Source organism: Podarcis filfolensis, assembly GCF_964270895.1.
Source record: "Podarcis filfolensis genome assembly, chromosome: Z".
In the NCBI taxonomy this organism is placed as follows: Eukaryota; Metazoa; Chordata; class Lepidosauria; order Squamata; family Lacertidae; genus Podarcis; species Podarcis filfolensis.
The window spans coordinates 41149960-41162676 of NC_139617.1; the positions used below are offsets into that span (position 1 = coordinate 41149960).

General features: G+C 43.1%; 1 protein-coding gene across 16 annotated transcripts in view; it reads left to right on the forward strand.

Moving 5' to 3' along the window:
- The window catches only part of EHMT1 (euchromatic histone lysine methyltransferase 1), a 138101-nt gene that overhangs the window by 24345 nt on the left and 101039 nt on the right, over window positions 1-12717 (forward strand). For 2 of the 16 annotated variants that reach the window (XM_083597172.1, XM_083597165.1), the window contains exon 1: window positions 1406-1538. The exons of 12 other annotated variants lie outside the window; for them this stretch is intronic. The gene's annotated coding sequence lies outside the window, so the exon portion shown is untranslated. Of the gene's footprint in view, window positions 1-1405; window positions 1539-12717 lie in introns of those variants that run through there. 2 more of the 16 variants (XM_083597154.1, XM_083597161.1) reach the window with 1 other exon arrangement.

Below are 12717 nucleotides of genomic sequence, written 5' to 3' on the forward strand. Positions count from 1 at the left end.
ATCTGCGCCATATTTTTAAAGCCTGCCATTGTAAACAGTCATGACTTTCGCCAAAGTTTCATGCGAACTGTAGTTTGTTGATAGTGGTGTGAGTTGTTAATAAAGGTAAAGGGACCCCTGACAATTAAGTCCATTCGCAGACGACTCTGGGGTTGTGGCGCTCATCTTGCTTTACTGGCTGAGGGAGCCGACGTTTTTTACGGGTCAGGTGGCCAGCATGACTAAGCCACTTCTGGCACAACAGAACACCGAAACTAGAGCAGCGCAACGAAACGCTGTTTACCTTCCCGCCAGAGCAGTACCTATTTATCTACTTGCACTTTGACATGCTTTTAAACTGCTAGGTTAGCGGGAGCAGGGACCGATCAATGGGAGCTCACCCCATCGTGGGGTTTGACCTTCTGATTGGCAAGCCCAAGAGGCTCAGTGGTTTAGACCACAGCGCCTCCCGCGTCCCTGGTGTGAGTTGTGAGACTCCTATTCCCCTTATGGAGCTATAGTTCCCTAGGAAGAGGGATTGATTCCTAAACTTGTTTGTTTACTTTTGCAAAAAGTGTAAGTCCAAGGGAACAGCATCTTGCAAAATAAAACCATGCTGGATGTTGGAAATAGCTTCCCCAGACAATATTTTTCTAGTCTACTTTGCACCAGGTGCTATCTGTAAAGTGACATAAGATCATAGCTTCGTTCAGAGATATGCTGTTGAAAAGTGGCAAACACCTGAAAGTGACCTCGAAACTTTAAGCAAGCTGAATTGCATGCTCTTGGGTTTTGTTTTGTTTTTAATACTGTTTCCCTCTCCCTCCCTCTTAAAGAATTACAAATCCATGTTGTCATAGAAACTACAGAGGTTGATTGAAACACCTGAATTTAGCTTTTTTTTTGGGGGGGGAACCATAAAGAAAGACCCACCGTCTTATGTCACAGAGAAAGCTGGCTTGATTTATATGACTGATGCTCTTCTTTTTACACAGGAAGAATATTTATTCGCATATTGTTGGGGAGTTGACTTTGTCCTCAAATGTCTGAGCTTTTCCGTTTTCATTTGAGGCTCCAGAAATAACCTTGATTTGGTTCAGGGATAAAGAGCATGGTGGAATTCATTTGTTTCAGCCTTCCTCACTCAGGGAGGAATGCATATTGTGTAATTAACTTGAATGGGTTTTGTTTCTTGACAAGCTTTGTCTTTGTGTGTAATTACAAGTGTGCATCACGATTTGGCTGTCTGCTTCTTTTTAAGATGCATTTTAGGGTCTGTGGGGGTATAAGAACCAAATACTCTATAATGTGTATAAAACTACCCCTCCCAACTCTTTGCAAGGAATACTGTCTCTCCTGTTCCTTCAATTTCCTTCCTCCTTTTTTTCCTCTCTGACTGGTAATGCAATCATTGGGCCTCTGGGGGCATTGTGAGATTGCACTACAGAGCATGCTCCTGAGCACCTACTGTGGCTTTGGTTGGAACGCGTGGAGGGAGTAGATTAGGCCTCTGAAACGCCTTGACAAGAATCCCAAAGGCCTGCACAGACAGACTTGAGGTATGAGCACTTCCAAGTTATATTTTAAAGGGCTGGTTTCTCTCTCTCCCCCACCCTTGTCCTTGGGAGGGTATTTCGGAAGGAAATGCCTCTGTACTGAAATAACTCTAGCAGCAAAGCAGTGCCTTTCTGTTATCAGATCCTTTTATCTACTCTGCTGGAAGGGGGTCCTTGTAGCCTGGAACCTTTTCCATTTGCACTGAATGGCAGAGCGGGCTCTGAATTATGAGGCATGCTTCTGTTTTACTTGAAGGCAAGCTGCTCTTGCAAACGTTTATGGAGTCATGCCTCAAAGCAGGCAATGCCATACTCAAAGCAGCAAGTTGGTTGCTGCTCCTGCTGTTCTGTCTGCCCAGCTTTTCTCATTCTTTGCTATAACCTTTTCCTTGTCCATTGCAAATTACATTGTTCTCAACCTTTTGTGTAAGGGGCAGCAAGAATGTATTTCGAGAGCTCCAAAGAGTAAATAGCACAAGGTAACCAAAACCAACCAGCCAGACAAACAAACTAGGGCTCTAGGGGATTTTGTGGCTACTTTGTTAGGCATGTTGCTTTTTAATGCAGGATTTTGACATAATTGCTTTAACTGGACCTTATCCCTTCAAAATGGCTTCTGTGTGTTAATTTTAAAAGTATAAATGGTCTTCTGTTTTACTCAAACAATAATTCCAAATATGCCCAGTATTGGAGATGGAGCAGCAAGCTCTTATGGTGCCAAACATTTTTATTTGAAGTTGGTTTATTCTGGATGAGGTTTGCAAGGCTACCTTCTTTTGTATGGTAAATAGTTTTCCTCGCATGAAGGTAAATAAAAGGTAAATTGTGTGTACAATGACTTTTAATGGGCCTGTCTTGGCTTTGATTTCCTGATTGTATTGATAGAAGTGTAGTACACTTGAAGTTAGAATCTGTTATGTTTAGAAAACAATTCTAAATGTACCTGGCTTTGAAGTCAAAGAGGACCTAGTTTAGAGCTGAGCAATGTTGCCACCAAGTCATCTGTGCCTTTTATACAGTTCACAGTTGATTGTATTTCAGTCACACTTAAAATTGATGCTATTTTAGGCTGGCAGGCCCAGGTGAAACTAACACTTTTAAAAACCCACGTGCTCCTCTGGATCATCTGGGGTAATGGTTTTCTGCAGGGTTCCTGTGCAAGACTGCTGGGAAAGCACAAAATAAGGAGGGAAATTCACTAGCACTGTCCAGGCATTTGTGAGATGCTGTCCATTCACAAATCCAGCCTGTGAAGTGTTTGGTTTCAGCCTTTTGTTTTACTTTCATGAGTCTCCCAGGTGCCTGCCACCATAATCAGGTCAATCACCTTTGGATAACATACTGCGGTTACAATAAGGTGAAACAGAAGTAACTGTGCTTTCATTTTGTTCCTTGTTGAAACAGGCCTCAGCCTCTGGCATCCATCTTGGAAAAACAGCCTGAGTGCTGGAGCTTGTTCTGTTTTAACTTCCTAGACAAAATTATTCACCTCTTCGCCTGCTGTGTTGCATTCTTCACCCTTTAGCTTATAACAGGTATACATGCATGAATTAGAGGAGCCCGGGGGGAGTGGGGAAGAAGAGACAAAATGAATAGAGTATAAATGAACTCAGTATATACTGCTGTACATGCAAAATCCATTTAAAAAAATGCCTGCCTTATATAACAGAAAACTATTGTGTTTATAAATCCATTCCTTCTCTAGGTTTGGGTTTGGAATAGTGTAGTACAGGCTTTGCCAACCCAGTGCCCTCCTGATGTTTCAGACTACAACTCCCTTCAACTCATGCAAGCAGCAGTCTTCTGCAAAATAACACAAAACCCTCTTCCTCATAGCACATAAGCCAGTATGGTGTAGTGGTTAAGAGCGGTAGTCTCGTAATCTGGGGAACCGGGTTCGTGTCTCCGCTCCTCCACATGCAGCTGCTGGGTGACCTTGGGCCAGTCACACTTCTTTGAAGTCTCTCAGCCCCACTCACCTCACAGAGTGTTTGTTGTGGGGGAAGAAGGGAAAGGAGACTGTTAGCCGCTTTGAGACTCCTTAAAGGGAGTGAAAGGCGGGATATCCAATCCAATCCAATCCAAACATACGCACTGGAGTACAATGCTGTCAGATATTTATTCTCTTATTCAGAAGACCTATAAACCTCTTGATCAAAAAAGCTCCCTAAACAGTGTGCAAATAAGATTGGAGATAAACCGCAGCTGAAATCCATGGTCTTGATTGAAAGCGTATAGACATAATACCATCATCATTAAAAACAAACATTTTTGGCACAAAAGCCCATACAGCAGTGAATAGCACATTAATGCAAAAATTATTGATTGATTCCATTCTCTCAAAGGAGCCTAGGCTAGCAAAACGCATAAATGATACACATTTAAAAGATGTAAGAACAATTTCAATATAGCCCGGGAAATATTTATTCTTAAAAGGCTTGATAGAAGATAAAGGTCTTCAGTAGGTGCTGAAAGGGCAACTGAGATGGCACCTGTCTTAATATTTAATGGGGGGGGGGGAATTCCAAAGGGTGGTGCCGATAACACGAAAGGCCCAATACAAAGGGTAAACCTATCTTTCATGAATCCTGGTCCCACGCTCTCTGGGACCTTATATACCCAAACTAAACCACCCAAACCAGTACCTTGAACTTATAATAATAGTACAACCCCTTCGGCCCTCCATTTGTTGCTGAACTCCCATCATCCTTGGCCATTGAACTATCATGCTTCCTAATACTCTGAACTTTGAAATTGTAACCACATACAGCAGAATGAGGCAGAAGAGTCTTTAAGGGGCAAAACTGAAGGTTACAATACAGACATTTGCATGCAGAGCAGATGCTATACCACTGAGCTACATACAACACTTATTTCAGAGGGAGCAAACTATTAGGGAAAATGAAAAGGAGATAAAAGCAGCAAAATGCAACAGACTTCAGGGAATATGGAATTCTAGTGAGTCACAAGGCTCAGGATGCTTAGCGAAAATCAAAGTAGAGATGGTGGTGATTGGCTATTTGAAGGAATAAGGGGAATTTGAACATGTACAAAGAGAGAGAGGAGAGGAGACATTTTTGCAATAATGCTGAATGTTGTGTTGGTATTCAGGATCTCTAGCAATGCACATAAAGAAAGATGGCCATGGAGGTTCTTGTTTGCTTATTGCATTGACATCCATCTTTACTCCAAGGAATTAAAGGTGTTATATGTAGTTCTCATCCTCCCCATTTTATCCTCCCCACAACCCTGTAAGGTAGGTTGACTAGCCCTCAAGTAAATTTTCCTCAATTCTAAAATTGAAAATAGACTGAACTGAAAGCTGCTTGTGACCTGGAAGTCCATCTTTTGAGCTTCTTCTCTGCTAATTAGCACAGTGTCACAGTCTGCTTTTATCTCTCTCAAGAGGTGCTCTGGTGTTTCCATTAGTAACTGCCATTGCGATACACAGCAGTAGGAGATCTGGATTTGTGGAGAGTTTGTGGCACGATGATTTTTGCAGTAGTTGGACAACGGGTTTACGTTCATCTTTTCTGAATGATTTGGAGTACCAGAGCAGAGCAGCACTGGATGTGCTGGACTGTTGTCTTGCCTTGGTAATGATCTGGATGAGAGCCAACAAACAGAAGCTCAATCCAGATAAGTCTGAGGCACTATTCGTGAGTGGTTCCCTAGGTCAGATTGCCTCATCTTGATGTGATTACACTCCCTCTGAAGGAGCAAGTGAATAGTTGAGGGGTACTCCTGGATCCTTTGCTGCCACTTGAGGCTCAGGTGGCTTCAGTGGCGCAGAGTGCTTTCCATCATCTTTGGCTGGTGACGCAGCTGCGTCCATATCTAGACAAGGGATAATCTTAACTACTGTTGCCTGTTCTTTGGTAATCTCTACAATGTGTTATGTTGGAATCTCAAGCCATATCAGTCAGAGGAATGGGTCTGTCTTTGAATACAGTTTGGAAACATCAGCTGGTGCAGAATTCATTGGCTAGGTTGCTCACCAGTTTGAGCATATTACACTGATCTCAGCCCAACTGCACTGGCTGCCAGTTAGTGTCTGGTCCCAGTTCAAAGTGTTATAAAGCCTTAAATGGCCCAGGACCACAATACATCTAGGACCGCTTCTCCCCATAGGAACCAACCCGGATCCTGTGATCACCATCTGAGGCCCTTCTTCATGTGCCCCCTCCATGAGAGGTCTGGAAGGTGGCAAAATGATAACAAGCCTTTTCTGTGGTGGAATTCTCTCCCCAAGGTGGCTTGCCTGGTGCCTTTGTTACATATCTTTAGGCACCAGGCAAAAACGTTCCTCTATAACTAGACCTTTGGCTGATTAAGCATTCTATGGCCTTTAAAGCTGGAGGAGGAAGACTATTGTTTTTGTTCGTTTTTGGTTTTTATTTGTTTGTAGACCTCATCGGGAGACTGACTCTTTCCTGCATATTTGTCAGATCAGTAGAAAGGAAATGGCATTAATAGGCTGCAGATATGCTACAAATGTGCCGTATTTTTCGCTCTATTAGATGCACCGGACGATAGGACGCACCTAGTTTTTAGAGGGGGGAATGCAAGAAAAAAAGTATTCTTTAAAGGGAGCGCTGAGCAGAGCCTGTATGTGTCCCAGGCTCTGCTCAGCGCTCCCTTTCATGAGCCGGGTGGGGCGTGTGTGTGGGGGGGGGCTTGCAGGCTTTCAGCCATGCGCTCTGTCCCTTCCCCCACCTGCCGCAAAAGCCAGGGATAGCCGCACGAAGCCTCCGCAGGGCAGTGGGGTGAAGGCTCCCCGGTGCCCTGCAGAGGCTTCGCGCAGCTAAGCCGGAAGCTAGAACAGCTAGAGGGAATGCTGCATAGCGCTCCCTCTCGCTGTTCTGGTTTTTGGATAGCCCTGTGAAGCCTCCGCAGGGCAGTGGGATGAAGGCTCCCCATGCCCTGCGGAGGCTTCGCGCAGCTAAGCCAGAAGCTAGAACAGCCAGCGGGATCGCAGCACAGCAATCCCGTTCGCTGTCCTGGCTTCTGGCTTAGCTGCGCAGCCTCTCCCGGGCAAGGGGAGCCTTCATCCCCTGCCTGGGAGAGGCTGTGCGCGGCTAAGGCTCCCCCAAGAGCTGCGCTCCCTTGAAAGAGTGCACGGGAAAAGCCCCGAAGAGCCGCACACACGCTCCACGGCTCTTTAAAGGGAGCGCTGGGCAGAGCCTCCCGCCTGCACTTGCTCCATAAGACGCACACACTTTCCCCCTTACTTTTTAGGAGGGGGAAAGTGTGTCTTATAGAGCGAAAAATACGGTAAGTGCAGACTCCTGGATGGGTTGAATCACTATGCTTTGGGGGATTTAGCCAAAGCTCTTTTTCTTTACAGATTAGTGCATGCGAATTCTGCACATGAATAAGATTTGTGTTGTTATTTATTATTTCTATAGCACCATCTGTGCATGGTACTTCATAAAGAATAGTTTCAATAACACACACTTTGTGATCAGTTTCACATTACCAAATATAGAATGCAAACTAGTTTGGAATGGGATGGGTATAATTAGATAACTTCCATGATTTGACGAACTTCACAGTTCTTTGTTTTCTTGAGCACTGACGAAAAGTACCAAAACTTTGCCTCCTTTTAGTTTTTCCTGTTAAATCAGCCTTTCAAAGGGATAAAAATAGAAAAAAGGTTGAGCACAAGGTTTATTGACCTGTAATTTTTTCTCCTCCTTGGTTTTATACCAGCGTCCAAGGGGATGTCAGAATCTTTTCCCACTGTAATTATGTGAGCTAGTAAAGTTGTCAGCTTTTTGCACTCAAGTTGAGGCTTCCTTATTTTTATCTCAAGTTGAGAAAATCTCACACTACTTTCCTTTGACAGAAAGACCTGCTGCATGGTTGCATTTTTGCAAAGTCAACCTCTCTGCAAGGCTGCACAAGTGTATACCATATTTTAGTTTGCGTCCACCACGAGAAATGCATTGCAGAAATGCATGCAACTTTTTAAAGGTTTTTTGCTGATAAGAGTGTTGGGGTTCCTTTGAGTAGCTTGATTCTATGGGCACTTTGCAATAAGGTTATGTCATGCTCAACTTGATCAAAAGTATGAGTCACTTCTGTGTTTCATACATAGCTTAAGGCTGCAATAAGCCCCACCCAAGGTCATAAGAGTGACCTTATTGGTGCTATTTGGTGACAGTCATCAGAAGCAAAAAAAGAAGCATGTTGGCCATCCTTGGTAGAGTATTGGTTCTTGGCATACTGATAGATCTCCGGTGATTTGAAGTGGATTGGCAAAGATGCCAGAATCCTGATACAGTGAAGACAATAACAAAATGATCTGGAGGTATTCTACTTGTGCAACCTCACCCTGCAGAATATACAGTGGTACCTCGGGTTACAGACACTTCAGGTTACTTACTCTTCAGGTTAGAGACTCTGCTAACCCAGAAATAGTGCTTCAGGTTAAGAACTTTGCTTCAGGATAAGAACAGAAATCGGGCTCCGGTGGCTTGGCAGCAGCAGGAGACCCCATTAGCTAAAGTGGTGCTTCAGGTTAAGAACAGTTTCAGGTTAAGAACGGACCTCTGGAACGAATTAAGTACTTAACCCGAGGTGCCACTGTAATAGGTTGTTGACTCCCAAAAGGATACAGTCTGCATTTGTCCCTGAACTGTGGAATGTCCTCCTCTCTGTCACACGTGAAGCAGTGACCACCAGTTGCTTCAGATGTCTTGCAAAGATCTTGCCTGTTTGCCCAGGCTTTCCCTGGCTCTTAAAACAGGACCCAGTTTGTGTGTATGAATCCCCTGAACTCTGTTTCATTTGCTTTTATATCTTTTCATACTGTTGCATTGGTTTTAGGTTGCATTTTTGTTTTAATGGTTGTTGCTTTTACATTGCTTGCAGTGCACACCTGTTTAGATACTGGTTGTTTTTGGAAAACACTAAATGTTTTAGAAATGCTTTTAAATAAAATGAATAAACTAAAATGACACTGACCCCACATTATATTACCGAAGTGAAGAGTGGGGGATAACCAGGAGTGGATTTGTGTGGGGGAGAAGTGCTGGCTCAATTCAAAAACAAAGTCCTGGCTTCAAAAGGATTTAGTTCTAAGTATGCCTTTTGCAGCTTTTTTACACTTGGTGGATCTTGAGTTTCCAGTTAAAAAACCCAAAGTAGACCCCACAAGCCTGATACCTGCCTGCTCTGACTTTAAAGCAGCTTCTTTGGGCGAATAGCACGTAGGCTCAGAACTATTCTGCAGGCCTTTGAAGGAGTTCAGCATTCTAGTTTCTTCAAATCAAATAGTTCAGCCACAAAACAAGAAGAGTGTAAAAACAATTTAAACCAGTTCCACATTAAAAAAAACTAGTTCCAGAGCAGAACCAGATGGGGATAAAAGAATTCTGCACATTAGGCTGGTTGGAAGAGGAAGGTTTTTCCAACAGATGCTGAAAAGATAACAGAGATAACACCTATTATGTAGTTACAGATAGGTAGCCGTGTTGGTCTGCCATAGTCAAAACAAAAAAATTTTTTTCTTTCCAGTAGCACCTTAAAGACCAACTAAGTTAGTTCTTGGTATGAGCTTTCGTGTGCATGCACACTTCGTCAGATACACTGAAACAGAAGTTGCCAGATCCTTCTATATAGTGAGAAGGTGGGGAGGGGTATTACTCAGAAGGGTGGTGGGAATGGGTGGTTGGCAGATAGCTGAGATGAGCCTGTTGACGGCTCTTAACGACTGCAATAGGTCTTACAGGAAAAAGCAAGGGGTGAGAAGGTGAAAAATGGCTTTGTTATGTATAATGAGATAAGAATCCAATGTCTTTGTTCAGACCAGGTCTCTCCATGGTTTTAAGTTTGGTAATGAGTTGCAATTCAGCAGCTTCTCTTTCCAGTCTATTTCTGAAATTCCTTTGTAGTAATACAGCTACTTTGAGATCTTGTATAGAATGTCCTGGGAGATTGAAGTGTTCTCCTATGTAGTATAAGAGCAGGTGCTGGCCACACTAAAGGTCTAATTCCTATATCACCTGGAATTGACCTCCTTATAAGATGGTACCTGCAGGAAGTCCTCTCCTGCAGAGCACAGGGATTGGCGGGGTCTGTAAAGGGTGACACAGTCTTTCTGGTTCTTAGCTTATAGGGCTTTATAAACAAATACCTGCACTTTGGTATTATCTGGGTCAGTATGGTGTGTGGAACTTCATTGAACATGCTACAGCTGTGTTCCAACTCTGTATGCTTCTTTGCTTCCATATTTGTCTGTTCTGTGTTGCCAACTGTAGGAACTAAGTTATTTTGATTATTAGTATACCTTTTGGTTAAAGCCTTTGCTTATTTAAATGAATATCTGCACTTGTGGGGTGTGTGAGAGCAGCCTTTGCCTGCTTGCTAAATCTAATCTTCTTCTGAAGACAACAGAATAAATGGATAAAAAGCCTGTAGGCTGATATTGAACAAATCAACAGAATACACAGCAGTCTCATGAAGGGCTGGTTCTGCTTTTGTGGAAAGCTAACTAGATGATGATGATGATGATGATGATTATTATTATTATTATTGTTGAATTTATATAACTGAACTCAGGGGGACCTTGCAATGAAGGTTGCGCAACAGCTGAAGAAGAGCATCATTTGGCTTCAGTCAAATGTGAAATTGCTTAACTCTGAACAGAAACACACATCTTACCCCTAAGATCAGCCTCTGCAACAGAGGACTGGAAAGTAGCCAATGTAATTTTTAGAAAGAAATCAGAGAAATTTATATGCTTGTTAGCTTGAAATGGTAGAAAACACAATTTTTTAAAATCAAGTGTATAGAAGAACAAGTCTTGCTGAAGAAGAATCAGCATGGCTTCTGCGAAGGTAAGTTCCAACTCGCTATTTTGTGAGTGCTAGTAGGCATATGGATGAGGTGTGATCAGGTGGACATAATGTATTTGGACTTTTGAAGAACTATTTGCAAAGCCTCTCACCAGAGGCTCATGAGTAAAGACAGCTGTCATGGGAGAAGAGGACCAGCCCTCTTATGGATTTAAAATTGGCTGAAGAACAGGAAGCAGAAAGTATAATGGACAGTTCTCCCAGTCAAGAGATAGAAGAAATGGGGTTCCCCAAGGCTCTGTAATGCCTTCTTTGCTTGTTCATTTATGACTCAGTTGGGGCAAGCAGTAAGGTAACCGGGTTTGTGGGCAGTGTTAGAAACTGAGCTATAAAAACTATTTGCCATATGGCCCCATAAAGCTGAAAATAATTTGTGTGTATTGCCAGCTCCAGCTAAGATCTGACCCGTGCCATAGCATGGCAGCAAAAAAATGCTTTTGTGCACCAGCTAGCCAGATGGTGGAGGTGTCAGACGCCATCCTGGCGCCCATGCTCCTTCACTTGGTCACAAGTGGTCGATAGTCAGGTGCAAAATGCGCCTGCTGCCTGGCTAATTTCGAACACCGTTTGCAGGTGGTTAAAAACAAAAAGGAATTGTGTGGAATCTCCAAAGGGATTTCTTCAAATTGGGTGGATGGGCAAAAAGGAGCACTAATGGGTTCTGAATGTCAGTGACTAACCAGGAAAACTTTTTTCTACCTCTGGGTTGTGGATAGTTAAATGAAGACATTGACCCCAATGGCTATGAAAAGGCAAATTGTGTGCTAAGGATCATTGTGAAAGGAAAGGAAAATAAAACTGCTAATAACATAGTGCCTTTATAGCAATCAATGCCGTGACCACGCTTTGAATACTGTGTGCCTTCCTGATCACTCAAAAAGAATATTGCAGATCTGGAAAAGGTGCAGAGAGGTTGCTGGAGAAATTCCCCCACGAGAGCACAGTGTTTTGCATGCTTTAACTTAGGAAAAAATGTGAGAAAGGGATGTTTATAAAATAATGTACGCTGTGGAGAAAGTGGACAAAGAGATGCTTTTCACCTCCATTTATAATACGGGAATCTGAGCTCATCCACTAAAGCTGAATATTAGAAGTTTCCAAAAAGACAAAAGGAAATGAGTTCTTCGCTCAGTGCCTAGTTAAACTATGGAACTGACTTCCACAAGGCGGGAAGATGGCCACCAACATGAATGGCTTTAAGAGAATATTAGACAATTCACGGAGGAGAAGGCTACCAGTGGCCGTGGACATAATGGCTATGTTCTCCCTTCACAGAATGCCTCTTGAGTAACAACAGCTGTGTATCGCAAATGGAGGGAGGATTGTTGCACTCTGGTCTTATTTGCAAGATGTGGCGACTGCCAAATTAGACAAATTAGTGGATGATAAGGCCATCTGTAGCTACTAGCCAGCTACCTCCAGGTTCAGAGGCACATGCCTTTAAACACCAGGTGCTGATAATTGCAAGAAGGAATATTGTTTTTGTTTTGTTTAGGTCCTTTGGCTTTGTCATAAAAGGGATTGGACACGTTCCCAATGAGGAAAGGCTGAAGTATTTGGGGCTATTTAGCTTGTGGGAGAGGCTAATAAAATTATACATGGTAGGAAGAAAGTGACTAGAGATACGATGTTTTCCTTTTCATAGGGCTGGCACTTGTATCAGGGTTGGTCACTGAATAAAGGAGGGTGGCTGGATGTTCAGAACAGACCAAAACATGCACTGTGCTTCTGTGCAATGCAAAAATAATTTATGGGATTTGCTGCCCCAGAGTGTGATGATGGTCACTGCTTCAGATGGCTTTAAAGTGAAATTAGACAAATGGCATTGGCCATAATATCTAAATGGGGCCTCCATGTTCAGAAGCGGCATATTGTGGAATAACTTCCTGGGCAGGGAAAGGGCATCAGTAGAGGAGCGGCTATTATTGTTAAGGAGTTTACAAAATAATATTAAGATCTTCAACCTGACCTGGTAGTGTAGGGGCAACCAGCGCAAACTTTTGAGCACTGGAGTTATGTGCTGATGGCAGCCTGTCGCTGTCCACAGTTTTGTTGCAGCTGGAGTCTCCAAACCAGGCCCAAGGGTAGCCCCACATAGAGCACATTGCAGTAGTCAACTCTCGAGATTATCAAGTTCCTGCAGAGGCAGCCTTAAACTCTGGAACCTGACCTTTTAGCAAAACCCACCTGGGAAACGGGAAAAATGCTCTTTGATGCATCCTTTCTCCACTCTGCAGTTCAGGCAAATCTGTTTTTCAAAAAATGGTGTGCTAATGTGTAACCTTTGATGTTAAAAGGCCTTTACATGGTTTTCTACTTAA